The following is a 26,422-nucleotide window of genomic DNA, read 5'->3' as shown; positions in this document are numbered from 1 at the left end:
TCGCCCTGGCAACGGCCCCGCGCCGCCTCAGGTGCCTCTTCCCCATGGCAACCGCTCCGGGGCCGATGGGCGGGAGGGCGGACCAATCACAGTGCGGGAGCCGCGCTTCGATTCGTCGGATCGCGTCGTCGGGGTGGGGCGAGAGGGAGATTGACGCGACTCCAGACCAATGGAACGGGGCTCCAAGGCGGGGTTACGGGAGACGGCCAATGGTCGCGAGGAGTGGGCGGGCCGTCGGGAGCGCTCCGGAAGCGGAGGGGGCCGGGGTAAAATGGCGCCCAGCTCGAAGTCGCAGCGGAGCGGCGCGGCGCGGGGGACAAAGTGGGGTCCAGCGAACGGGTCCCGGGCCGGGCCCGGCCCGCGGTGCCGCCGCGAGCACGTCGTGAGCACGTATTGAGACAGTTGGCAGCGCGTTAAGGTGAGGGGGGACCTGAGGGGGTCTGGGCGAACAGGGGGCCTGAGGGGGGGGTACTGCAGGCTCGAAACGGGGGTGTCTGGGCCGGGCTCCCTGCGGAGCCTTTCGGCCTGGGGTGCGGAGCTGGTGGTGCCGGAGAAATAAAGCGCGAAAGGGCGATAGTGAAGCGGTTCCCCGGGCCGTGCCGGTGCTTCCCCGCAGCGCGGTGGGGTCGGGCCCTCCGCACTTGCCCAGCGCTCCCCAAAAGTGTCTGTGGGCCCTGGGGGTGGCGGGCTGTGGGGTGGCTGCGCCGCCCCCGGCCCTCAGCATGGCCCGCGGGGGCTGCGGAGGGGTTGAGGAAGCAGAGGGGGTGAGCTGTTTGGGAGCCTGAATTCGAAAGCAGGTGTTCTGCCCTTGGGGCTGGAAAGCAGGCTCCCGGGGCTGGTTTGGGGGCTGAGAAACAGACGGAGTTGTGTGGCTCTGGGCTGAGGAGCGGGGGTCCAGTCCTGCGTTTTTGGGGCTTGAGAAGAGGCCCAGGAACTGGGGTTTGGGGCTCGGAAACGGTGGTAAGTGAACTGGTTTGGGTGGCCGAGAGCAGACTCCCATTTGGCTGGTTTTGTAGTGGGGTGGGAGGCAGAGAGGGGTGGGAGGGCATTGGAGGCTGCGGGGTAAAGCAGGGGGTGGGCAGGGTGTGTGGAGCCTCCCCCGAGGTGGGGGTCTGGTTCTGTGGGACCCCCGAGTTCAGGAGGCAGGCGTGCAGCAGACTGAACTCTGTGTCTGAGGGGGTCTTTGCGGAGAACTGAGTCGGGGGTATATGATAGAGACAATAACACACTGTGTACTGATTGATTAGTAGTGATTCATAACCTAAAGGGCGGGCCTGATTAAAAAAAAAAAAAAAAAATGGATAAAGCAAGAAGTCTTGAGACATTGCCAAGGACAGCTCCTGATAACGAATAAGAGAAGGCCTTGAAAAGCGGCTGAAACCAACCCTGCGGTCTGGACAAAGACCAAAGAACTGAGTCTGTGCAGGGACAAAAGGTTACTTGTGGTGATGAAGAAGAATCAGCAGCCTTCATCCTCACGACCCTCAGTGACCACTACCAGGAGACGCTGCGCAAGCGCAGTTGGGAAGAGTTTATGAAAATGACTTCTTAGAGCTAATTTTAATACTAAGCGGGGACAGGTTATGCATATGTATAGGTGTATTGGGAAATCTTATGATTATGTAATTAAGTACATTGGGTGTGCACGATTGTGGTGGGGCGGCCCCCTGTGCTGCCCGGCGCCGAATAAACATACCTACTTTACAGCCTTCTCAGTTGTGGAGTCTCTGGAGTCTCATTTCCACACATCAGAACCCTCTCCTTTTTGAGTCCAGCTCTTTTTTTGTATGCTGTTTAATTATTAAGTAATTAGTCACACAAACTAATTGATATTTATACCGTGTCAGCTGTGGTGTTTAATCACAATACTCAAGTTATGACAGTGATTGAAGGACACCCTTGTGAAAAGCCCAGACAGTTGCAAGTAACTGGAGCTTGTAAGGAGAAGGAGCGGCTGCGTGCAGGCTGGACTGTCCCCAGCGAGGAGCCATGAGCAGCGGGGAGGCGAGTGGTCCTTCTGCTGGCGAGGAGCCTGGCCTCTTCCCTGGGGGGTTAAATCCACGCCAGGCACCTCTCTGGTGGTTTTAAAAGCTCTTGACCGTCTGGAGAAAGGGCCTGGCAAAAATCATTGCTTTTCTGGAAGGAGGCGGTTCAGCGGGCCGGTGGGTTGCTGTACCCTGTAAAAAAAATGCTCACCTCGGGCCGTCTAGGGTGAGGAAACCTTGGCTGTACGTAGGCTTGAGAAGACGTACCTGTCCGTGTCTGTCACCTGTGTGCAGCCGGGAAGGTGGCTCTAGTGCAACTGAAGAGTCAACAAAAGGCAGGGTTGTCTGAAAAATGCAAGAGCTCTCGTGGCCTGCCCCAAGAACCGTCCCAAAGATGATGCCAAGTACTTTTTCCTCCGCCCAGCTGTCTTCTTGGCAAACCTTCAGGGAATAAGGCAGCTTGAGACTCCTACCCAGCTTTATGCTAAAGGGTTTTTTCCTCTCTCGGCAGATTGTCAACGGCCAGCCTTTCTCCGCGGTCGCCCTTTCTTCTGCCTGACGGTACGGGACAGATGGAAAGGATCCAGAGTGGTCTGCGAGGACGAGGTACGTCTCTGATGTGTGTCTGTTTTTCCTAAGGTCCTTGTTGTGCGGATTCTGAAGTTAACAGGAAGGATGTGCTGAATCTCGTTTTTTGATGAAATATTTGAATGTATTAAAAATAAGGTGTGTTCTGGAGCATGTTGTGCCAATGTAAAGCTTCCTTCCCTCTGCTTCTTTTGTCCTCCCGAAAGCATAATCTTCTCTTTCTGTGCGCTTACCGTTAACTGGCACTGTGAAAATAGTGTTGTACTAAAAGAGGGAAGAAAGTGTTGGTAAGGGTTCAGATGTTCCAAAGAAACAGACTTTGCTTTCGTGATAAAACCTTTATGCTTTTTCGGTCAACAAGTTTTTAAAATACCCTCTAGCGGTACTGGAAAACCTTTCGGAGATACTAGCCTGTGTACGAAAAGCAGTCGAGGTCAGGGAAGAGATATGGACGAAGCGGGACAAATCAGCGTGGCTTCTGCGTGTGTTCCGGGCTTTGCCGAGAAGCATTACAGCCTTGTAAGTGGTGACAGCGAGTCCCGATGTGGTTTTGGTGAGTTATTGCTTCCGTAACATCCTTGTTCGGCACCAAGATTTTGCACTCTCTTTTTAAAAAAAAAACAGGAAAAAGTCAATTTCCTTCCAAAGGCCCAAGCACAGCCCGTCTTCTGAATTTGATGGCATTGCCAGTCTTTGGGTTCTCAGTTGTAACAGGCGAGATGTCATAACAACGTGTTCCTCTGCACATGCAGCACAGCCAAAAGCATCAGACCATCTGTCGGTCCTTTTTGGTAGGTACCCTTATGGATTGCAGCACTGGGGATTTGATCCCCCCCTCCCCAGTAAAATCATGTGGGGGATTTTTTATCTTGCTGATTTTTCTATCCTAAATTGAACTTTAAAAAAGGTTAAAATCGTATAATTTACAAACTGATTTGCGTTGTTTTAATTGCAACTGCCAAATGGCTGTAGCATACAATTTATTAGGTGTACTTAGGCAGTTAGGTATTTTGTTTTAAAGCTTTAAAAACAGGGATGTCTTAAAAAAATGTATAAAAAGTAAATGTTTAAAAAGAGGCAACCAAATATTAGCGGGGTTTCTGTCTGGCTGTCAGCGGTGCATTTGCTGCGGTAGTTCAGTAGCATCTCTCCTGGGCAGGGCAGCTGGCCACGTGTCCCCGCTAATTGTGCAGCACACACAAACCCCCGGGTCGAATTATAGCTGTGTATTTTGGAGATGGACAGTTTAATGGTATCGATTGACAGTTGGGCAAGTTCAATTAGTGCCAAAGGCAAGTCAAATATCTTTGTGGTGTAAGTGTTTTTATTGCAGATAGATCTATCTATCTATAAGCATACGTGCACCTTTTCAGCATAAAGTGAACGACTGAGCTTTGTTCTTTCTTGTTCATTACACTCTTCAGAGTTTTACCCTTCCCTTCCGGCTCCATCGACCCAGCGAGGTGTGCAGCAGTGGCACCGGCGGTGCAAAGGCTGTAGCTGTTTGAGGGGGTCGGTCGCGTCGATTCTGGTCACGGCCCAGCCCTGTGCGGCAGCCTGGCAGGGGGAGGTCCCCGCGGCAGCGCCGTGAGGAAGGCAGGAGGGGTTTCCCAGAGCCAGCCCGAGGGTTTACTGCCGTGCTCAGAATGGCAGCAGGCGGCACTTAGTCTTAATACTGACCGGAAGAGTTCCAGTCGCTCTGGCTTTGAAAGGCCGCGCTGTATTTGGCGCTGAGCTGTTTCCCTACAGGAGTCCTCCTGTGGCTGCGCTGCCGCCCCGTGCCTCGGTGTGAGGGAATTCCTCTGCTTTCTTCTGTGCTCTTTGTTAGGTTAACAAATATAATACGAACAAAAATAAAAATGAAATATAATTGGGGCTTTTTGTGTTTCAGGTGTCGCCGTACAGCTCTGGTGACGCTCAATAGACGTCGTCCCCCCCCCCCCCCCCCCCCCCCGCCCAGGTTTGCCTGCAGGTGGTTGAGCGCCCCGAGGGGACGGGACCAGCCCTGGGTGCGGTGGCTTTGTGCCTTTTGGGGGAGGGGGATAAAAAGTGGTATGTGTATCTGTGTGGGTGATGATGTCATTTGGGGCAGACCAAGGTCCCCAGGGGAGGGCGATGATGCAGTGGAGGAGCAGGTGAGTGGGGGATGGGTGTGTGTGTGTGTCATGTGGGCATTGCCCCAAAGGAGGTGGGTCACAGCCCCAAAACATCTGACAATTCATTTGGGGATTAAAAAACACGAACACCTGTAACTATATGCATGAGACATTGAAAAAGAGTAAAATCTCTATTTTTTTCAATATATTGATAAAAAATATTTATGTATATAAAAAGAGTTCAAAATAAAAACCTGTATCTCCAACTATTATGCGATTGTCTTACATAAAGGATTGTAGAATATAAAAAGATTTTTTTAAAGTTATATTTTTTAAAATATATGATAGTGTTGAAATATGTTTAAACAGGTAGTTAATTAGATGTTCTATATAATAAGTAAGCGTTAATATATAATTTGGAATAGATATGTCCATACAGATATTCTATATATGTGTAAACAGATAATATATATGCCCTAAATATTTATGTGTAAATAGATACAGAATTGTAAACGTCTACGCTATATAATGTTTTTAAAATGCAAAGAACGCCTCTTTATAGAAAGGATTTAAAATCTTGCCCTCCCTCTAATCTCTATTGGAAGGTGCCATGCACTGCACACAGAGCGGGAGCCGCTGCCGCAGCCCCAAAATACCCCAACCCCCCCCGACTCTGGTTCTGCATGGAATAAACCGGGCTGAGACCGGTCGGCGCTCATCACGCTGATGAGCGCTCAGGGACAGACAACGAGCGGGGCGCTGCCGTCCGCCCGGGAGCCGCGCGTGCGCAGTGGTACCCCCCCGGTGGCAGTTTGCCGTGTTCGCTGCTGCCGCCCGGCCACCGAGCAGCTCGGGCGCATGCACGGCCTCCCTGAGGTCGGGGCGGCACCGAGACAGCGGCGACCGAAGACGAAGCGGCAGCGGCGGAGCTCTAGCGGCCTCCCCGCCACCTGGAGCGGCCTCTGTGCCCCCCGCCCGGCCCCGAGAGTGGCCATCAGCGCTCCGCTGCCAGCTCTAACTGCGCTCCGGAGCCGCACGGAAGTGCCCGTCAGTCCTCCAGAAATCGATCTCTACTGTCCGACAGTCCTCCAGCACACCGGAAGTCCCGTCAGTCTTCCGGAAGTCTATCTCTATGGTCCCGCAGTCCTCCAGGACACCGGAAGTACCGGTCAGTCCACCGGAAGTCAATCTCTATTGTCCCGCGGACCTCCAGCATAGCGGAAGTGCCTATCAGTCCTCCGACGTTGATCTCTAAGGCCCCACGGTCCTCCAGGATACCGGAAGTGCCCGTCAGTCATGGCTGTCCCACTGCCCGCCCCTCTCCTGTTTGTAGCGTCCTGTTTTCTGCTTCCCTGTCTCACACCTCTTCTCTATGTCCCTCTGTCCTTCTTCCTGCTTTTCTCTTGCCTTTTCTCCCTCTGTAGTGTTGTGTTTGGGTACTGAGCCTTACAGCCAACTCACTGCTGGGATTTCTTGCGTGCATTAATGAACAAACTTTTTCAGCCCCTTCTGTGCCCCAAATGTGTTTGCATCCCCTGCGTGCAGAGGTCGTGGCTGGGGAAAGGGGCAGGGGAGGGGGCAATGTGCTGTGGAGCTCTGGCAATGGCCCCCGGACCTGATGGGCTCCAGCTGTGGGCTGGGGCAGCCCAGGTAGGACCAGTGAGGTGATGGTGGGACGGGGCCAAGGGTTTAAAAAAACTGCCGAGAGTGAAAAACTATGGTTTTGAGGATGGAGTCCATAGGAAAGCAGAGAGGTCCAAAAGGTGTGGGGCATTTGAAGGGGTTCCCGGAGGCAGTGAGGACCAGCATGACTTTTCCCCCCTGGCTCCTTTGCTGTGGGAGCAGCGGCTGGACGTTTGCGTTTTTTGCTCCGGAGTCTGACGAAAGTGAAAAAATGACGGTTTTGAGGTTATAGTCCACAGGAAAGCAGAGAGGTCCAAAAGGTGTGGGGCATTTGAAGGGGTTCCCGGAGGCAGTGAGGACCAGCATGACTTTTCCCCCCGGCTCCTTTGCTGTGGGAGCAGCGGCTGGGCGTTTGCGTTTTTTGCTGCGGAGTGTGCCGAGAGTGAAAAATGGCGGTTTTGAGGTTCTAGTCCACAGGAAAGCAGAGAGGTCCAAAAGGTGTGGGGCATTTGAAGGGGTTCCCGGAGGCAGTGAGGACCAGCATGACTTTTCCCCCCTGGCTCCTTTGCTGTGGGAGCAGCGGCTGGACGTTTGCGTTTTTTGCTGCGGAGTGTGCCGAGAGTGAAAAATGGCGGTTTTGAGGTTCTAGTCCACAGGAAAGCACAGAGGTCCAAAAGGTGTGGGGCATTTGAAGGGGTTCCCGGAGGCAGTGAGGACCAGCATGACTTTTCCCCCCTGGCTCCTTTGCTGTGGGAGCAGCGGCTGGACGTTTGCGTTTTTTGCTGCGGAGTGTGCCGAGAGTGAAAAATGGCGGTTTTGAGGTTCTAGTCCACAGGAAAGCAGAGAGGTCCAAAAGGTGTGGGGCATTTGAAGGGGTTCCCGGAGGCAGTGAGGACCAGCATGACTTTTCCCCCCTGGCTCCTTTGCTGTGGGAGCAGCGGCTGGACGTTTGCGTTTTTTGCTCCAGAGTGTGCCGAGAGTGAAAAATGGCGGTTTTGAGGTTCTAGTCCACAGGAAAGCAGAGAGGTCCAAAAGGTGTGGGGCATTTGAAGGGGTTCCCGGAGGCAGTGAGGACCAGCATGACTTTTCCCCCCTGGCTCCTTTGCTGTGGGAGCAGCGGCTGGACGTTTGCGTTTTTTGCTGCGGAGTGTGCCGAGAGTGAAAAATGGCGGTTTTGAGGTTCTAGTCCACAGGAAAGCAGAGAGGTCCAAAAGGTGTGGGGCATTTGAAGGGGTTCCCGGAGGCAGTGAGGACCAGCATGACTTTTCCCCCCTGGCTCCTTTGCTGTGGGAGCAGCGGCCGGACGTTTGCGTTTTTTGCTCCGGAGTCTGACGAAAGTGAAAAATGGTGCTTTTGAGGTTATAGTCCACGGGAAAGCAGAGAGGTCCAAAAGGTGTGGGGCATTTGAAGGGGTTCCCGGAGGCAGTGAGGACCAGCATGACTTTTCCCCCCTGGCTCCTTTGCTGTGGGAGCAGCGGCTGGACGTTTGCGTTTTTTGCTGTGGAGTGTGCCGAGAGTGAAAAATGGCGGTTTTGAGGTTCTAGTCCACAGGAAAGCAGAGAGGTCCAAAAGGTATGGGGCATTTGAAGGGGTTCCCGGAGGCAGTGAGGACCAGCATGACTTTTCCCCCCTGGCTCCTTTGCTGTGGGAGCAGCGGCTGGACGTTTGCGTTTTTTGCTCCGGAGTGTGCCGAGAGTGAAAAATGGCGGTTTTGAGGTTCTAGTCCACAGGAAAGCAGAGAGGTCCAAAAGGTGTGGGGCATTTGAAGGGGTTCCCGGAGGCAGTGAGGACCAGCATGACTTTTCCCCCCTGGCTCCTTTGCTGTGGGAGCAGCGGCTGGACGTTTGCGTTTTTTGCTGCGGAGTGTGCCGAGAGTGAAAAATGGTGCTTCTGAGGTTATAGTCACCAGGAAAGCAGAGAGGTCCAAAAGGTGTGGGGCATTTGAAGGGGTTCCCGGAGGCAGTGAGGACCAGCATGACTTTTCCCCCCTGGCTCCTTTGCTGTGGGAGCAGCGGCTGGACGTTTGCGTTTTTTGCTGCGGAGTGTGCCGAGAGTGAAAAATGGCGGTTTTGAGGTTCTAGTCCACAGGAAAGCAGAGAGGTCCAAAAGGTGTGGGGCATTTGAAGGGGTTCCCGGAGGCAGTGAGGACCAGCATGACTTTTCCCCCCTGGCTCCTTTGCTGTGGGAGCAGCGGCTGGACGTTTGCGTTTTTTGCTCCGGAGTGTGCCGAGAGTGAAAAATGGCGGTTTTGAGGTTCTAGTCCACAGGAAAGCAGAGAGGTCCAAAAGGTGTGGGGCATTTGAAGGGGTTCCCGGAGGCAGTGAGGACCAGCATGACTTTTCCCCCCTGGCTCCTTTGCTGTGGGAGCAGCGGCTGGACGTTTGCGTTTTTTGCTGCGGAGTGTGCCGAGAGTGAAAAATGGCGGTTTTGAGGTTCTAGTCCACAGGAAAGCAGAGAGGTCCAAAAGGTGTGGGGCATTTGAAGGGGTTCCCGGAGGCAGTGAGGACCAGCATGACTTTTCCCCCCTGGCTCCTTTGCTGTGGGAGCAGCGGCTGGACGTTTGCGTTTTTTGCTCCGGAGTGTGCCGAGAGTGAAAAATGGCGGTTTTGAGGTTCTAGTCCACAGGAAAGCAGAGAGGTCCAAAAGGTGTGGGGCATTTGAAGGGGTTCCCGGAGGCAGTGAGGACCAGCATGACTTTTCCCCCCTGGCTCCTTTGCTGTGGGAGCAGCGGCTGGACGTTTGCGTTTTTTGCTCCGGAGTGTGCCGAGAGTGAAAAATGGTGCTTTTGAGGTTATAGTCACCAGGAAAGCAGAGAGGTCCAAAAGGTGTGGGGCATTTGAAGGGGTTCCCGGAGGCAGTGAGGACCAGCATGACTTTTCCCCCCTGGCTCCTTTGCTGTGGGAGCAGCGGCTGGACGTTTGCGTTTTTTGCTCCGGAGGCTGACGAAAGTGAAAAATGGCGGTTTTGAGGTTCTAGTCCACAGGAAAGCAGAGAGGTCCAAAAGGTGTGGGGCATTTGAAGGGGTTCCCGGAGGCAGTGAGGACCAGCATGACTTTTCCCCCCTGGCTCCTTTGCTGTGGGAGCAGCGGCTGGACGTTTGCGTTTTTTGCTGCGGAGTGTGCCGAGAGTGAAAAATGGCGGTTTTGAGGTTCTAGTCCACAGGAAAGCAGAGAGGTCCAAAAGGTGTGGGGCATTTGAAGGGGTTCCCGGAGGCAGTGAGGACCAGCATGACTTTTCCCCCCTGGCTCCTTTGCTGTGGGAGCAGCGGCCGGACGTTTGCGTTTTTTGCTGCGGAGTGTGCCGAGAGTGAAAAATGGCGGTTTTGAGGTTATAGTCCACAGGAAAGCAGAGAGGTCCAAAAGGTGTGGGGCATTTGAAGGGGTTCCCGGAGGCAGTGAGGACCAGCATGACTTTTCCCCCCTGGCTCCTTTGCTGTGGGAGCAGCGGCTGGACGTTTGCGTTTTTTGCTCCGGAGGCTGACGAGAGTGAAAAATGGCGGTTTTGAGGTTCTAGTCCACAGGAAAGCAGAGAGGTCCAAAAGGTGTGGGGCATTTGAAGGGGTTCCCGGAGGCAGTGAGGACCAGCATGACTTTTCCCCCCTGGCTCCTTTGCTGTGGGAGCAGCGGCTGGACGTTTGCGTTTTTTGCTCCGGAGTGTGCCGAGAGTGAAAAATGGCGGTTTTGAGGTTCTAGTCCACAGGAAAGCAGAGAGGTCCAAAAGGTGTGGGGCATTTGAAGGGGTTCCCGGAGGCAGTGAGGACCAGCATGACTTTTCCCCCCTGGCTCCTTTGCGGTGGGAGCAGCGGCCGGACGTTTGCGTTTTTTGCTCCGGAGTGTGCCGAGAGTGAAAGATGGCGATTTTGAGGTTCTAGTCCACAGGAAAGCAGAGAGGTCCAAAAGGTGTGGGGCATTTGAAGGGGTTCCCGGAGGCAGTGAGGACCAGCATGACTTTTCCCCCCTGGCTCCTTTGCTGTGGGAGCAGCGGCTGGACGTTTGCGTTTTTTGCTGCGGAGTGTGCCGAGAGTGAAAAATGGCGGTTTTGAGGTTCTAGTCCACAGGAAAGCAGAGAGGTCCAAAAGGTGTGGGGCATTTGAAGGGGTTCCCGGAGGCAGTGAGGACCAGCATGACTTTTCCCCCCTGGCTCCTTTGCTGTGGGAGCAGCGGCCGGACGTTTGCGTTTTTTGCTCCGGAGTCTGACGAAAGTGAAAAATGGTGCTTTTGAGGTTATAGTCCACGGGAAAGCAGAGAGGTCCAAAAGGTGTGGGGCATTTGAAGGGGTTCCCGGAGGCAGTGAGGACCAGCATGACTTTTCCCCCCTGGCTCCTTTGCTGTGGGAGCAGCGGCTGGACGTTTGCGTTTTTTGCTCCGGAGTGTGCCGAGAGTGAAAAATGGCGGTTTTGAGGTTCTAGTCCACAGGAAAGCAGAGAGGTCCAAAAGGTGTGGGGCATTTGAAGGGGTTCCCGGAGGCAGTGAGGACCAGCATGACTTTTCCCCCCTGGCTCCTTTGCTGTGGGAGCAGCGGCTGGACGTTTGCGTTTTTTGCTGCGGAGTGTGCCGAGAGTGAAAAATGGTGCTTCTGAGGTTATAGTCACCAGGAAAGCAGAGAGGTCCAAAAGGTGTGGGGCATTTGAAGGGGTTCCCGGAGGCAGTGAGGACCAGCATGACTTTTCCCCCCTGGCTCCTTTGCTGTGGGAGCAGCGGCTGGACGTTTGCGTTTTTTGCTGCGGAGTGTGCCGAGAGTGAAAAATGGCGGTTTTGAGGTTCTAGTCCACAGGAAAGCAGAGAGGTCCAAAAGGTGTGGGGCATTTGAAGGGGTTCCCGGAGGCAGTGAGGACCAGCATGACTTTTCCCCCCTGGCTCCTTTGCTGTGGGAGCAGCGGCTGGACGTTTGCGTTTTTTGCTCCGGAGTGTGCCGAGAGTGAAAAATGGCGGTTTTGAGGTTCTAGTCCACAGGAAAGCAGAGAGGTCCAAAAGGTGTGGGGCATTTGAAGGGGTTCCCGGAGGCAGTGAGGACCAGCATGACTTTTCCCCCCTGGCTCCTTTGCTGTGGGAGCAGCGGCTGGACGTTTGCGTTTTTTGCTGCGGAGTGTGCCGAGAGTGAAAAATGGCGGTTTTGAGGTTCTAGTCCACAGGAAAGCAGAGAGGTCCAAAAGGTGTGGGGCATTTGAAGGGGTTCCCGGAGGCAGTGAGGACCAGCATGACTTTTCCCCCCTGGCTCCTTTGCTGTGGGAGCAGCGGCTGGACGTTTGCGTTTTTTGCTCCGGAGTGTGCCGAGAGTGAAAAATGGCGGTTTTGAGGTTCTAGTCCACAGGAAAGCAGAGAGGTCCAAAAGGTGTGGGGCATTTGAAGGGGTTCCCGGAGGCAGTGAGGACCAGCATGACTTTTCCCCCCTGGCTCCTTTGCTGTGGGAGCAGCGGCTGGACGTTTGCGTTTTTTGCTCCGGAGTGTGCCGAGAGTGAAAAATGGTGCTTTTGAGGTTATAGTCACCAGGAAAGCAGAGAGGTCCAAAAGGTGTGGGGCATTTGAAGGGGTTCCCGGAGGCAGTGAGGACCAGCATGACTTTTCCCCCCTGGCTCCTTTGCTGTGGGAGCAGCGGCTGGACGTTTGCGTTTTTTGCTCCGGAGGCTGACGAAAGTGAAAAATGGCGGTTTTGAGGTTCTAGTCCACAGGAAAGCAGAGAGGTCCAAAAGGTGTGGGGCATTTGAAGGGGTTCCCGGAGGCAGTGAGGACCAGCATGACTTTTCCCCCCTGGCTCCTTTGCTGTGGGAGCAGCGGCTGGACGTTTGCGTTTTTTGCTGCGGAGTGTGCCGAGAGTGAAAAATGGCGGTTTTGAGGTTCTAGTCCACAGGAAAGCAGAGAGGTCCAAAAGGTGTGGGGCATTTGAAGGGGTTCCCGGAGGCAGTGAGGACCAGCATGACTTTTCCCCCCTGGCTCCTTTGCTGTGGGAGCAGCGGCCGGACGTTTGCGTTTTTTGCTGCGGAGTGTGCCGAGAGTGAAAAATGGCGGTTTTGAGGTTATAGTCCACAGGAAAGCAGAGAGGTCCAAAAGGTGTGGGGCATTTGAAGGGGTTCCCGGAGGCAGTGAGGACCAGCATGACTTTTCCCCCCTGGCTCCTTTGCTGTGGGAGCAGCGGCTGGACGTTTGCGTTTTTTGCTCCGGAGGCTGACGAGAGTGAAAAATGGCGGTTTTGAGGTTCTAGTCCACAGGAAAGCAGAGAGGTCCAAAAGGTGTGGGGCATTTGAAGGGGTTCCCGGAGGCAGTGAGGACCAGCATGACTTTTCCCCCCTGGCTCCTTTGCTGTGGGAGCAGCGGCTGGACGTTTGCGTTTTTTGCTGCGGAGTGTGCCGAGAGTGAAAAATGGCGGTTTTGAGGTTCTAGTCCACAGGAAAGCAGAGAGGTCCAAAAGGTGTGGGGCATTTGAAGGGGTTCCCGGAGGCAGTGAGGACCAGCATGACTTTTCCCCCCTGGCTCCTTTGCGGTGGGAGCAGCGGCCGGACGTTTGCGTTTTTTGCTCCGGAGTGTGCCGAGAGTGAAAGATGGCGATTTTGAGGTTCTAGTCCACAGGAAAGCAGAGAGGTCCAAAAGGTGTGGGGCATTTGAAGGGGTTCCCGGAGGCAGTGAGGACCAGCATGACTTTTCCCCCCTGGCTCCTTTGCTGTGGGAGCAGCGGCTGGACGTTTGCGTTTTTTGCTGCGGAGTGTGCCGAGAGTGAAAAATGGCGGTTTTGAGGTTCTAGTCCACAGGAAAGCAGAGAGGTCCAAAAGGTGTGGGGCATTTGAAGGGGTTCCCGGAGGCAGTGAGGACCAGCATGACTTTTCCCCCCTGGCTCCTTTGCTGTGGGAGCAGCGGCTGGACGTTTGCGTTTTTTGCTGCGGAGTGTGCCGAGAGTGAAAAATGGCGGTTTTGAGGTTCTAGTCCACAGGAAAGCAGAGAGGTCCAAAAGGTGTGGGGCATTTGAAGGGGTTCCCGGAGGCAGTGAGGACCAGCATGACTTTTCCCCCCTGGCTCCTTTGCTGTGGGAGCAGCGGCTGGACGTTTGCGTTTTTTGCTCCGGAGTGTGCCGAGAGTGAAAAATGGTGCTTTTGAGGTTATAGTCACCAGGAAAGCAGAGAGGTCCAAAAGGTGTGGGGCATTTGAAGGGGTTCCCGGAGGCAGTGAGGACCAGCATGACTTTTCCCCCCTGGCTCCTTTGCTGTGGGAGCAGCGGCTGGACGTTTGCGTTTTTTGCTGCGGAGTGTGCCGAGAGTGAAAAATGGCGGTTTTGAGGTTCTAGTCCACAGGAAAGCAGAGAGGTCCAAAAGGTGTGGGGCATTTGAAGGGGTTCCCGGAGGCAGTGAGGACCAGCATGACTTTTCCCCCCTGGCTCCTTTGCTGTGGGAGCAGCGGCTGGACGTTTGCGTTTTTTGCTCCGGAGTGTGCCGAGAGTGAAAAATGGCGGTTTTGAGGTTCTAGTCCACAGGAAAGCAGAGAGGTCCAAAAGGTGTGGGGCATTTGAAGGGGTTCCCGGAGGCAGTGAGGACCAGCATGACTTTTCCCCCCTGGCTCCTTTGCTGTGGGAGCAGCGGCTGGACGTTTGCGTTTTTTGCTGCGGAGTGTGCCGAGAGTGAAAAATGGCGGTTTTGAGGTTCTAGTCCACAGGAAAGCAGAGAGGTCCAAAAGGTGTGGGGCATTTGAAGGGGTTCCCGGAGGCAGTGAGGACCAGCATGACTTTTCCCCCCTGGCTCCTTTGCTGTGGGAGCAGCGGCTGGACGTTTGCGTTTTTTGCTGCGGAGTGTGCCGAGAGTGAAAAATGGCGGTTTTGAGGTTCTAGTCCACAGGAAAGCAGAGAGGTCCAAAAGGTGTGGGGCATTTGAAGGGGTTCCCGGAGGCAGTGAGGACCAGCATGACTTTTCCCCCCTGGCTCCTTTGCTGTGGGAGCAGCGGCTGGACGTTTGCGTTTTTTGCTCCGGAGTGTGCCGAGAGTGAAAAATGGCGGTTTTGAGGTTCTAGTCCACAGGAAAGCAGAGAGGTCCAAAAGGTGTGGGGCATTTGAAGGGGTTCCCGGAGGCAGTGAGGACCAGCATGACTTTTCCCCCCTGGCTCCGTTGCTGTGGGAGCAGCGGCTGGACGTTTGCGTTTTTTGCTCCGGAGTGTGCCGAGAGTGAAAAATGGCGGTTTTGAGGTTCTAGTCCACAGGAAAGCAGAGAGGTCCAAAAGGTGTGGGGCATTTGAAGGGGTTCCCGGAGGCAGTGAGGACCAGCATGACTTTTCCCCCCTGGCTCCTTTGCTGTGGGAGCAGCGGCTGGACGTTTGCGTTTTTTGCTGCGGAGTGTGCCGAGAGTGAAAAATGGCGGTTTTGAGGTTCTAGTCCACAGGAAAACAGAGAGGTCCAAAAGGTGTGGGGCATTTGAAGGGGTTCCCGGAGGCAGTGAGGACCAGCATGACTTTTCCCCCCTGGCTCCTTTGCTGTGGGAGCAGCGGCTGGACGTTTGCGTTTTTTGCTCCGGAGGCTGACGAGAGTGAAAAATGGCGGTTTTGAGGTTCTAGTCCACAGGAAAGCAGAGAGGTCCAAAAGGTGTGGGGCATTTGAAGGGGTTCCCGGAGGCAGTGAGGACCAGCATGACTTTTCCCCCCTGGCTCCTTTGCTGTGGGAGCAGCGGCTGGACGTTTGCGTTTTTTGCTGCGGAGTGTGCCGAGAGTGAAAAATGGCGGTTTTGAGGTTCTAGTCCACAGGAAAGCAGAGAGGTCCAAAAGGTGTGGGGCATTTGAAGGGGTTCCCAGAGGCAGTGAGGACCAGCATGACTTTTCCCCCCTGGCTCCTTTGCTGTGGGAGCAGCGGCTGGACGTTTGCGTTTTTTGCTGCGGAGTGTGCCGAGAGTGAAAAATGGCGGTTTTGAGGTTCTAGTCCACAGGAAAGCAGAGAGGTCCAAAAGGTGTGGGGCATTTGAAGGGGTTCCCGGAGGTAGTGAGGACCAGCATGACTTTTCCCCCCTGGCTCCTTTGCTGTGGGAGCAGCGGCTGGACGTTTGCGTTTTTTGCTCCGGAGGCTGACGGAAGTGAAAAATGGCGGTTTTGAGGTTCTAGTCCACAGGAAAGCAGAGAGGTCCAAAAGGTGTGGGGCATTTGAAGGGGTTCCCGGAGGCAGTGAGGACCAGCATGACTTTTCCCCCCTGGCTCCTTTGCTGTGAGAGCAGCGGCTGGACGTTTGCGTTTTTTGCTCCAGAGTGTGCCGAGAGTGAAAAATGGCGGTTTTGAGGTTATAGTCCACAGGAAAGCAGAGAGGTCCAAAAGGTGTGGGGCATTTGAAGGGGTTCCCGGAGGCAGTGAGGACCAGCATGACTTTTCCCCCCTGGCTCCTTTGCTGTGGGAGCAGTGGCTGGACGTTTGCGTTTTTTGCTCCGGAGTGTGCCGAGAGTGAAAAATGGCGGTTTTGAGGTTCTAGTCCACAGGAAAGCAGAGAGGTCCAAAAGGTGTGGGGCATTTGAAGGGGTTCCCGGAGGCAGTGAGGACCAGCATGACTTTTCCCCCCTGGCTCCTTTGCTGTGGGAGCAGCGGCTGGACGTTTGCGTTTTTTGCTGCGGAGTGTGCCGAGAGTGAAAAATGGCGGTTTTGAGGTTCTAGTCCACAGGAAAGCAGAGAGGTCCAAAAGGTGTGGGGCATTTGAAGGGGTTCCCGGAGGCAGTGAGGACCAGCATGACTTTTCCCCCCTGGCTCCTTTCCTGTGGGAGCAGCAGCTGGACGTTTGCGTTTTTTGCTCCGGAGTGTGCCGAGAGTGAAAAACGGCGGTTTTGAGGTTATAGTCCACAGGAAAGCAGAGAGGTCCAAAAGGTGTGGGGCATTTGAAGGGGTTCCCGGAGGCAGTGAGGACCAGCATGACTTTTCCCCCCTGGCTCCTTTGCTGTGGGAGCAGCGGCTGGACGTTTTCGTTTTTTGCTGCGGAGTGTGCCGAGAGTGAAAAATGGCGGTTTTGAGGTTCTAGTCCACAGGAAAGCAGAGAGGTCCAAAAGGTGTGGGGCATTTGAAGGGGTTCCCGGAGGCAGTGAGGACCAGCATGACTTTTCCCCCCTGGCTCCTTTGCTGTGGGAGCAGCGGCTGGACGTTTGCGTTTTTTGCTCCGGAGTGTGCCGAAAGTGAAAAATGGCGGTTTTGAGGTTCTAGTCCACAGGAAAGCAGAGAGGTCCAAAAGGTGTGGGGCATTTGAAGGGGTTCCCGGAGGCAGTGAGGACCAGCATGACTTTTCCCCCCTGGCTCCTTTGCTGTGGGAGCAGCGGCTGGACGTTTTCGTTTTTTGCTGCGGAGTGTGCCGAGAGTGAAAAATGGCGGTTTTGAGGTTCTAGTCCACAGGAAAGCAGAGAGGTCCAAAAAGTGTGGGGCATTTGAAGGGGTTCCCGGAGGCAGTGAGGACCAGCATGACTTTTCCCCCCTGGCTCCTTTGCTGTGGGAGCAGCGGCCGGACGTTTGCGTTTTTTGCTCCGGAGTGTGCCGAGAGTGAAAAATGGTGCTTTTGAGGTTCTAGTCCACAGGAAAGCAGAGAGGTCCAAAAGGTGTGGGGCATTTGAAGGGTTTCCCGGAGGCAGTGAGGACCAGCATGACTTTTCCCCCCTGGCTCCTTTGCTGTGGGAGCAGCGGCTGGACGTTTGCGTTTTTTGCTGCGGAGTGTGCCGAGAGTGAAAAATGGCGGTTTTGAGGTTATAGTCCACAGGAAAGCAGAGAGGTCCAAAAGGTGTGGGGCATTTGAAGGGGTTCCCGGAGGCAGTGAGGACCAGCATGACTTTTCCCCCCTGGCTCCTTTGCTGTGGGAGCAGCGGCTGGACGTTTGCGTTTTTTGCTGCGGAGTGTGCCGAGAGTGAAAAATGGCGGTTTTGAGGTTCTAGTCCACAGGAAAGCAGAGAGGTCCAAAAGGTGTGGGGCATTTGAAGGGGTTCCCGGAGGCAGTGAGGACCAGCATGACTTTTCCCCCCTGGCTCCTTTGCTGTGGGAGCAGCGGCTGGACGTTTGCGTTTTTTGCTCCGGAGTGTGCCGAGAGTGAAAAATGGCGGTTTTGAGGTTCTAGTCCACAGGAAAGCAGAGAGGTCCAAAAGGTGTGGGGCATTTGAAGGGGTTCCCGGAGGCAGTGAGGACCAGCATGACTTTTCCCCCCTGGCTCCTTTGCTGTGGGAGCAGCGGCTGGACGTTTGCGTTTTTTGCTCCGGAGTGTGCCGAGAGTGAAAAATGGCGGTTTTGAGGTTCTAGTCCACAGGAAAGCAGAGAGGTCCAAAAGGTGTGGGGCATTTGAAGGGGTTCCCGGAGGCAGTGAGGACCAGCATGACTTTTCCCCCCTGGCTCCTTTGCTGTGGGAGCAGCGGCTGGACGTTTGCGTTTTTTGCTGCGGAGTGTGCCGAGAGTGAAAAATGGCGGTTTTGAGGTTCTAGTCCACAGGAAAGCAGAGAGGTCCAAAAGGTGTGGGGCATTTGAAGGGGTTCCCGGAGGCAGTGAGGACCAGCATGACTTTTCCCCCCTGGCTCCTTTGCTGTGGGAGCAGCGGCTGGACGTTTGCGTTTTTTGCTCCGGAGTGTGCCGAGAGTGAAAAATGGCGGTTTTGAGGTTCTAGTCAACAGGAAAGCAGAGAGGTCCAAAAGGTGTGGGGCATTTGAAGGGGTTCCCGGAGGCAGTGAGGACCAGCATGACTTTTCCCCCCTGGCTCCTTTGCTGTGGGAGCAGCGGCTGGACGTTTTCGTTTTTTGCTGCGGAGTGTGCCGAGAGTGAAAAATGGCGGTTTTGAGGTTCTAGTCCACAGGAAAGCAGAGAGGTCCAAAAGGTGTGGGGCATTTGAAGGGGTTCCCGGAGGCAGTGAGGACCAGCATGACTTTTCCCCCCTGGCTCCTTTGCTGTGGGAGCAGCGGCTGGATGTTTGCGTTTTTTGCTCCGGAGGCTGACGAAAGTGAAAAATGGAGGTTTTGAGGTTCTAGTCCACAGGAAAGCAGAGAGGTCCAAAAGGTGTGGGGCATTTGAAGGGGTTCCCGGAGGCAGTGAGGACCAGCATGACTTTTCCCCCCTGGCTCCTTTGCTGTGGGAGCAGCGGCTGGACGTTTGCGTTTTTTGCTGCGGAGTGTGCCGAGAGTGAAAAATGGCGGTTTTGAGGTTCTAGTCCACAGGAAAGCAGAGAGGTCCAAAAGGTGTGGGGCATTTGAAGGGGTTCCCGGAGGCAGTGAGGACCAGCATGACTTTTCCCCCCTGGCTCCTTTGCTGTGGGAGCAGCGGCTGGACGTTTGCGTTTTTTGCTCCGGAGTGTGCCGAGAGTGAAAAATGGCGGTTTTGAGGTTCTAGTCCACAGGAAAGCAGAGAGGTCCAAAAGGTGTGGGGCTTTTGAAGGGGTTCCCGGAGGCAGTGAGGACCAGCATGACTTTTCCCCCCTGGCTCCTTTGCTGTGGGAGCAGCGGCTGGACGTTTGCGTTTTTTGCTCCGGAGGCTGACGAAAGTGAAAAATGGTGCTTTTGAGGTTGTAGTCACCAGGAAAGCAGAGAGGTCCAAAAGGTGTGGGGCATTTGAAGGGGTTCCTGGAGGCAGTGAGGACCAGCATGACTTTTCCCCCCTGGCTCCTTTGCTGTGGGAGCAGCGGCTGGACGTTTGCGTTTTTTGCTCCGGAGTGTGCCGAGAGTGAAAAATGGCGGTTTTGAGGTTCTAGTCCACAGGAAAGCAGAGAGGTCCAAAAGGTGTGGGGCATTTGAAGGGGTTCCCGGAGGCAGTGAGGACCAGCATGACTTTTCCCCCCTGGCTCCTTTGCTGTGGGAGCAGCGGCTGGACGTTTGCGTTTTTTGCTCCGGAGTGTGCCGAGAGTGAAAAATGGCGGTTTTGAGGTTATAGTCCACAGGAAAGCAGAGAGGTCCAAAAGGTGTGGGGCATTTGAAGGGGTTCCCGGAGGCAGTGAGGACCAGCATGACTTTTCCCCCCTGGCTCCTTTGCTGTGGGAGCAGCGGCTGGACGTTTGCGTTTTTTGCTCCGGAGTGTGCAGAGAGTGAAAAATGGTGCTTTTGAGGTTCTAGTCCACAGGAAAGCAGAGAGGTCCAAAAGGTGTGGGGCATTTGAAGGGGTTCCTGGAGGCAGTGAGGACCAGCATGACTTTTCCCCCCTGGCTCCTTTGCTGTGGGAGCAGCGGCTGGACGTTTGCGTTTTTTGCTGCGGAGTGTGCCGAGAGTGAAAAATGGCGGTTTTGAGGTTCTAGTCCACAGGAAAGCAGAGAGGTCCAAAAGGTGTGGGGCATTTGAAGGGGTTCCCGGAGGCAGTGAGGAACCAGCATGACTTTTCCCCCCTGGCTCCTTTGCTGTGGGGAGCAGCGGCTGGACGTTTGCGTTTTTGCTGCGGAGTGTGCCGAGAGTGAAAAATGGCGGTTTTGAGGTTCTAGTCCACAGGAAAGCAGAGAGGTCCAAAAGGTGTGGGGCATTTGAAGGGTTCCCGGAGGCAGTGAGGACCAGCATGACTTTTCCCCCCTGGCTCCTTTGCTGTGGGAGCAGCGGCTGGACGTTTGCGTTTTTTGCTCCGGAGTGTGCCGAGAGTGAAAAATGGCGGTTTTGAGGTTCTAGTCCACAGGAAAGCAGAGAGGTCCAAAAGGTGTGGGGCATTTGAAGGGGTTCCCGGAGGCAGTGAGGACCAGCATGACTTTTCCCCCCTGGCTCCTTTGCTGTGAGAGCAGCGGCTGGACGTTTGCGTTTTTGCTCCAGAGTGTGCCGAGAGTGAAAAATGGCGGTTTTGAGGTTCTAGTCCACAGGAAAGCAGAGAGGTCCAAAAGGTGTGGGGCATTTGAAGGGGTTCCCGGAGGCAGTGAGGACCAGCATGACTTTTCCCCCCTGGCTCCTTTGCTGTGGGAGCAGCGGCTGGACGTTTGCGTTTTTTGCTCCGGAGTGTGCCGAGAGTGAAAAATGGCGGTTTTGAGGTTCTAGTCCACAGGAAAGCAGAGAGGTCCAAAAGGTGTGGGGCATTTGAAGGGGTTCCCGGAGGCAGTGAGGACCAGCATGACTTTTCCCCCCTGGCTCCTTTGCTGTGGGAGCAGCGGCTGGACGTTTGCGTTTTTTGCTCCGGAGTGTGCCGAGAGTGAAAAATGGCGGTTTTGAGGTTCTAGTCCACAGGAAAGCAGAGAGGTCCAAAAGGTGTGGGGCATTTGAAGGGGTTCCCGGAGGCAGTGAGGACCAGCATGACTTTTCCCCCCTGGCTCCTTTGCTGTGGGAGCAGCGGCTGGACGTTTGCGTTTTTTGCTGCGGAGTGTGCCGAGAGTGAAAAATGGCGGTTTTGAGGTTCTAGTCCACAGGAAAGCAGAGAGGTCCAAAAGGTGTGGGGCATTTGAAGGGGTTCCCGGAGGCAGTGAGGACCAGCATGACTTTTCCCCCCTGGCTCCTTTGCTGTGGGAGCAGCGGCTGGACGTTTGCGTTTTTTGCTCCGGAGTGTGCCGAAAGTGAAAAATGGCGGTTTTGAGGTTCTAGTCCACAGGAAAGCAGAGAGGTCCAAAAGGTGTGGGGCATTTGAAGGGGTTCCCGGAGGCAGTGAGGACCAGCATGACTTTTCCCCCCTGGCTCCTTTGCTGTGGGAGCAGCAGCTGGACGTTTGCGTTTTTTGCTGCGGAGTGTGCCGAGAGTGAAAAACGGTGGTTTTGAGGTTCTAGTCCACAGGAAAGCAGAGAGGTCCAAAAGGTGTGGGGCATTTGAAGGGGTTCCCGGAGGCAGTGAGGACCAGCATGACTTTTCCCCCCTGGCTCCTTTGCTGTGGGAGCAGCGGCTGGACGTTTGCGTTTTTTGCTGCGGAGTGTGCCGAGAGTGAAAAATGGCGGTTTTGAGGTTCTAGTCCACAGGAAAGCAGAGAGGTCCAAAAAGTGTGGGGCATTTGAAGGGGTTCCCGGAGGCAGTGAGGACCAGCATGACTTTTCCCCCCTGGCTCCTTTGCTGTGGGAGCAGCGGCTGGACGTTTGCGTTTTTTGCTCCGGAGTGTGCCGAGAGTGAAAAATGGCGGTTTTGAGGTTCTAGTCCACAGGAAAGCAGAGAGGTCCAAAAGGTGTGGGGCATTTGAAGGGGTTCCCGGAGGCAGTGAGGACCAGCATGACTTTTCTCCCCTGGCTCCTTTGCTGTGGGAGCAGCGGCTGGACGTTTGCGTTTTTTGCTCCGGAGGCTGACGAAAGTGAAAAATGGCGGTTTTGAGGTTCTAGTCCACAGGAAAGCAGAGAGGTCCAAAAGGTGTGGGGCATTTGAAGGGGTTCCCGGAGGCAGTGAGGACCAGCATGACTTTTCCCCCCTGGCTCCTTTGCTGTGGGAGCAGCGGCTGGACGTTTGCGTTTTTTGCTCCGGAGTGTGCCGAGAGTGAAAAATGGTGCTTTTGAGGTTCTAGTCCACAGGAAAGCAGAGAGGTCCAAAAGGTGTGGGGCATTTGAAGGGTTTCCCGGAGGCAGTGAGGACCAGCATGACTTTTCCCCCCTGGCTCCTTTGCTGTGGGAGCAGCGGCTGGACGTTTTCGTTTTTTGCTGCGGAGTGTGCCGAGAGTGAAAAATGGCGGTTTTGAGGTTCTAGTCCACAGGAAAGCAGAGAGGTCCAAAAGGTGTGGGGCATTTGAAGGGGTTCCCGGAGGCAGTGAGGACCAGCATGACTTTTCCCCCCTGGCTCCTTTGCTGTGGGAGCAGCGGCTGGACGTTTTCGTTTTTTGCTGCGGAGTGTGCCGAGAGTGAAAAATGGCGGTTTTGAGGTTCTAGTCCACAGGAAAGCAGAGAGGTCCAAAAGGTGTGGGGCATTTGAAGGGGTTCCCGGAGGCAGTGAGGACCAGCATGACTTTTCCCCCCTGGCTCCTTTCCTGTGGGAGCAGCGGCCGGACGTTTGCGTTTTTTGCTCCGGAGTGTGCCGAGAGTGAAAAATGGTGCTTTTGAGGTTATAGTCCACAGGAAAGCAGAGAGGTCCAAAAGGTGTGGGGCATTTGAAGGGTTTCCCGGAGGCAGTGAGGACCAGCATGACTTTTCCCCCCTGGCTCCTTTGCTGTGGGAGCAGCGGCTGGACGTTTGCGTTTTTTGCTCCGGAGTGTGCCGAGAGTGAAAAATGGCGGTTTTGAGGTTCTAGTCCACAGGAAAGCAGAGAGGTCCAAAAGGTGTGGGGCATTTGAAGGGGTTCCCGGAGGCAGTGAGGACCAGCATGACTTTTCCCCCCTGGCTCCTTTGCTGTGGGAGCAGCGGCTGGACGTTTGCGTTTTTTGCTGCGGAGTGTGCCGATAGTGAAAAATGGTGCTTTTGAGGTTATAGTCCACAGGAAAGCAGAGAGGTCCAAAAGGTGTGGGGCATTTGAAGGGGTTCCCGGAGGCAGTGAGGACCAGCATGACTTTTCCCCCCTGGCTCCTTTGCTGTGGGAGCAGCGGCTGGACGTTTGCGTTTTTTGCTGCGGAGTGTGCCGAGAGTGAAAAATGGCGGTTTTGAGGTTATAGTCCACAGGAAAGCAGAGAGGTCCAAAAGGTGTGGGGCATTTGAAGGGGTTCCCGGAGGCAGTGAGGACCAGCATGACTTTTCCCCCCTGGCTCCTTTGCTGTGGGAGCAGCGGCTGGACGTTTGCGTTTTTTGCTGCGGAGTGTGCCGAGAGTGAAAAATGGCGGTTTTGAGGTTCTAGTCCACAGGAAAGCAGAGAGGTCCAAAAGGTGTGGGGCATTTGAAGGGGTTCCCGGAGGCAGTGAGGACCAGCATGACTTTTCCCCCCTGGCTCCTTTGCTGTGGGAGCAGCGGCTGGACGTTTGCGTTTTTTGCTGCGGAGTGTGCCGAGAGTGAAAAATGGCGGTTTTGAGGTTATAGTCCACAGGAAAGCAGAGAGGTCCAAAAGGTGTGGGGCATTTGAAGGGGTTCCCGGAGGCAGTGAGGACCAGCATGACTTTTCCCCCCTGGCTCCTTTGCTGTGGGAGCAGCGGCTGGACGTTTGCGTTTTTTGCTCCGGAGTCTGACGAAAGTGAAAAATGGTGCTTTTGAGGTTCTAGTCCACAGGAAAGCAGAGAGGTCCAAAAGGTGTGGGGCATTTGAAGGGGTTCCCGGAGGCAGTGAGGACCAGCATGACTTTTCCCCCCTGGCTCCTTTGCTGTGGGAGCAGCGGCTGGACGTTTGCGTTTTTTGCTCCGGAGTCTGACGAAAGTGAAAAATGGTGCTTTTGACGTTTTAGTCCACAGGAAAGCAGAGAGGTCCAAAAGGTGTGGGGCATTTGAAGGGGTTCCCGGAGGCAGTGAGGACCAGCATGACTTTTCCCCCCTGGCTCCTTTGCTGTGGGAGCAGCGGCTGGACGTTTGCGTTTTTTGCTCCGGAGGCTGACGAAAGTGAAAAATGGCGGTTTTGAGGTTCTAGTCCACAGGAAAGCAGAGAGGTCCAAAAGGTGTGGGGCATTTGAAGGGGTTCCCGGAGGCAGTGAGGACCAGCATGACTTTTCCCCCCTGGCTCCTTTGCTGTGGGAGCAGCGGCTGGACGTTTGCGTTTTTTGCTCCGGAGTGTGCCGAGAGTGAAAAATGGTGCTTTTGAGGTTCTAGTCCACAGGAAAGCAGAGAGGTCCAAAAGGTGTGGGGCATTTGAAGGGTTTCCCGGAGGCAGTGAGGACCAGCATGACTTTTCCCCCCTGGCTCCTTTGCTGTGGGAGCAGCGGCTGGACGTTTTCGTTTTTTGCTGCGGAGTGTGCCGAGAGTGAAAAATGGCGGTTTTGAGGTTCTAGTCCACAGGAAAGCAGAGAGGTCCAAAAGGTGTGGGGCATTTGAAGGGGTTCCCGGAGGCAGTGAGGACCAGCATGACTTTTCCCCCCTGGCTCCTTTGCTGTGGGAGCAGCGGCTGGACGTTTTCGTTTTTTGCTCCGGAGTGTGCCGAGAGTGAAAAATGGCGGTTTTGAGGTTCTAGTCCACAGGAAAGCAGAGAGGTCCAAAAAGTGTGGGGCATTTGAAGGGGTTCCCGGAGGCAGTGAGGACCAGCATGACTTTTCCCCCCTGGCTCCTTTCCTGTGGGAGCAGCGGCCGGATGTTTGCGTTTTTTGCTCCGGAGTGTGCCGAGAGTGAAAAATGGTGCTTTTGAGGTTCTAGTCCACAGGAAAGCAGAGAGGTCCAAAAGGTGTGGGGCATTTGAAGGGTTTCCCGGAGGCAGTGAGGACCAGCATGACTTTTCCCCCCTGGCTCCTTTGCTGTGGGAGCAGCGGCTGGACGTTTGCGTTTTTTGCTCCGGAGTGTGCCGAGAGTGAAAAATGGCGGTTTTGAGGTTCTAGTCCACAGGAAAGCAGAGAGGTCCAAAAGGTGTGGGGCATTTGAAGGGGTTCCCGGAGGCAGTGAGGACCAGCATGACTTTTCCCCCCTGGCTCCTTTGCTGTGGGAGCAGCGGCTGGACGTTTGCGTTTTTTGCTCCGGAGTGTGCCGAGAGTGAAAAATGGCGGTTTTGAGGTTCTAGTCCACAGGAAAGCAGAGAGGTCCAAAAGGTGTGGGGCATTTGAAGGGGTTCCCGGAGGCAGTGAGGACCAGCATGACTTTTCCCCCCTGGCTCCTTTGCTGTGGGAGCAGCGGCTGGACGTTTGCGTTTTTTGCTCCGGAGTGTGCCGAGAGTGAAAAATGGCGGTTTTGAGGTTCTAGTCCACAGGAAAGCAGAGAGGTCCAAAAGGTGTGGGGCATTTGAAGGGGTTCCCGGAGGCAGTGAGGACCAGCATGACTTTTCCCCCCTGGCTCCTTTGCTGTGGGAGCAGCGGCTGGACGTTTGCGTTTTTTGCTCCGGAGTGTGCCGAGAGTGAAAAATGGCGGTTTTGAGGTTCTAGTCCACAGGAAAGCAGAGAGGTCCAAAAGGTGTGGGGCATTTGAAGGGTTTCCCGGAGGCAGTGAGGACCAGCATGACTTTTCCCCCCTGGCTCCTTTGCTGTGGGAGCAGCGGCTGGACGTTTGCGTTTTTTGCTGCGGAGTGTGCCGAGAGTGAAAAATGGCGGTTTTGAGGTTCTAGTCCACAGGAAAGCAGAGAGGTCCAAAAGGTGTGGGGCATTTGAAGGGGTTCCCGGAGGCAGTGAGGACCAGCATGACTTTTCCCCCCTGGCTCCTTTGCTGTGGGAGCAGCGGCTGGACGTTTGCGTTTCTTGCTCCGGAGTGTGCCGAGAGAAAAAATGGCGGTTTTGAGGTTCTAGTCCACAGGAAAGCAGAGAGGTCCAAAAGGTGTGGGGCATTTGAAGGGGTTCCCGGAGGCAGTGAGGACCAGCATGACTTTTCCCCCCTGGCTCCTTTGCTGTGGGAGCAGCGGCTGGACGTTTGCGTTTTTTGCTCCGGAGTGTGCCGAGAGTGAAAAATGGCGGTTTTGAGGTTATAGTCCACAGGAAAGTAGAGAGGTCCAAAAGGAGTGGGGCATTTGAAGGGTTTCCCGGAGGCAGTGAGGACCAGCATGACTTTTCCCCCCTGGCTCCTTTGCTGTGGGAGCAGTGGCTGGACGTTTGCGTTTTTTGCTGCGGAGTGTGCCGAGAGTGAAAAATGGCGGTTTTGAGGTTCTAGTCCACAGGAAAGCAGAGAGGTCCAAAAGGTGTGGGGCATTTGAAGGGGTTCCCGGAGGCAGTGAGGACCAGCATGACTTTTCCCCCCTGGCTCCTTTGCTGTGGGAGCAGCGGCTGGACGTTTGCGTTTTTTGCTCCGGAGTGTGCCGAGAGTGAAAAATGGCGGTTTTGAGGTTCTAGTCCACAGGAAAGCAGAGAGGTCCAAAAGGTGTGGGGCATTTGAAGGGGTTCCCGGAGGCAGTGAGGACCAGCATGACTTTTCCCCCCTGGCTCCTTTGCTGTGGGAGCAGCGGCTGGACGTTTGCGTTTTTTGCTCCGGAGTGTGCCGAGAGTGAAAAATGTCGGTTTTGAGGTTCTAGTCCACAGGAAAGCAGAGAGGTCCAAAAGGTGTGGGGCATTTGAAGGGGTTCCCGGAGGCAGTGAGGACCAGCATGACTTTTCCCCCCTGGCTCCTTTGCTGTGGGAGCAGCGGCTGGACGTTTGCGTTTTTTGCTGCGGAGTGTGCCGAGAGTGAAAAATGGTGCTTTTGAGGTTATAGTCCACAGGAAAGCAGAGAGGTCCAAAAGGTGTGGGGCATTTGAAGGGGTTCCCGGAGGCAGTGAGGACCAGCATGACTTTTCCCCCCTGGCTCCTTTGCTGTGGGAGCAGCGGCTGGACGTTTGCGTTTTTTGCTCCGGAGTCTGACGAAA

At 54.8% G+C, this 26,422-nt stretch overlaps 1 long non-coding RNA gene across 1 annotated transcript; it reads left to right on the top strand.

The window, feature by feature from the left end:
* The first annotated feature begins 352 nt into the window (after positions 1-352).
* Positions 353-3,283, top strand: LOC309684486. The gene is made up of 3 exons (XR_014270295.1): positions 353-418; positions 2,497-2,591; positions 2,954-3,283. It is a non-coding gene; the product is annotated as an uncharacterized lncRNA (long non-coding RNA).
* The last annotated feature ends 23,139 nt before the right edge of the window (positions 3,284-26,422 follow it).

Source organism: Vanellus vanellus (assembly GCF_965231255.1).
Source record: "Vanellus vanellus genome assembly, contig: HAP1_SCAFFOLD_529, whole genome shotgun sequence".
Lineage (NCBI taxonomy): Eukaryota > Metazoa > Chordata > Aves > Charadriiformes > Charadriidae > Vanellus > Vanellus vanellus.
The sequence above is the reverse complement of the archived record's forward strand: the minus strand, read 5'-3'. Positions and strand labels throughout refer to the sequence as shown.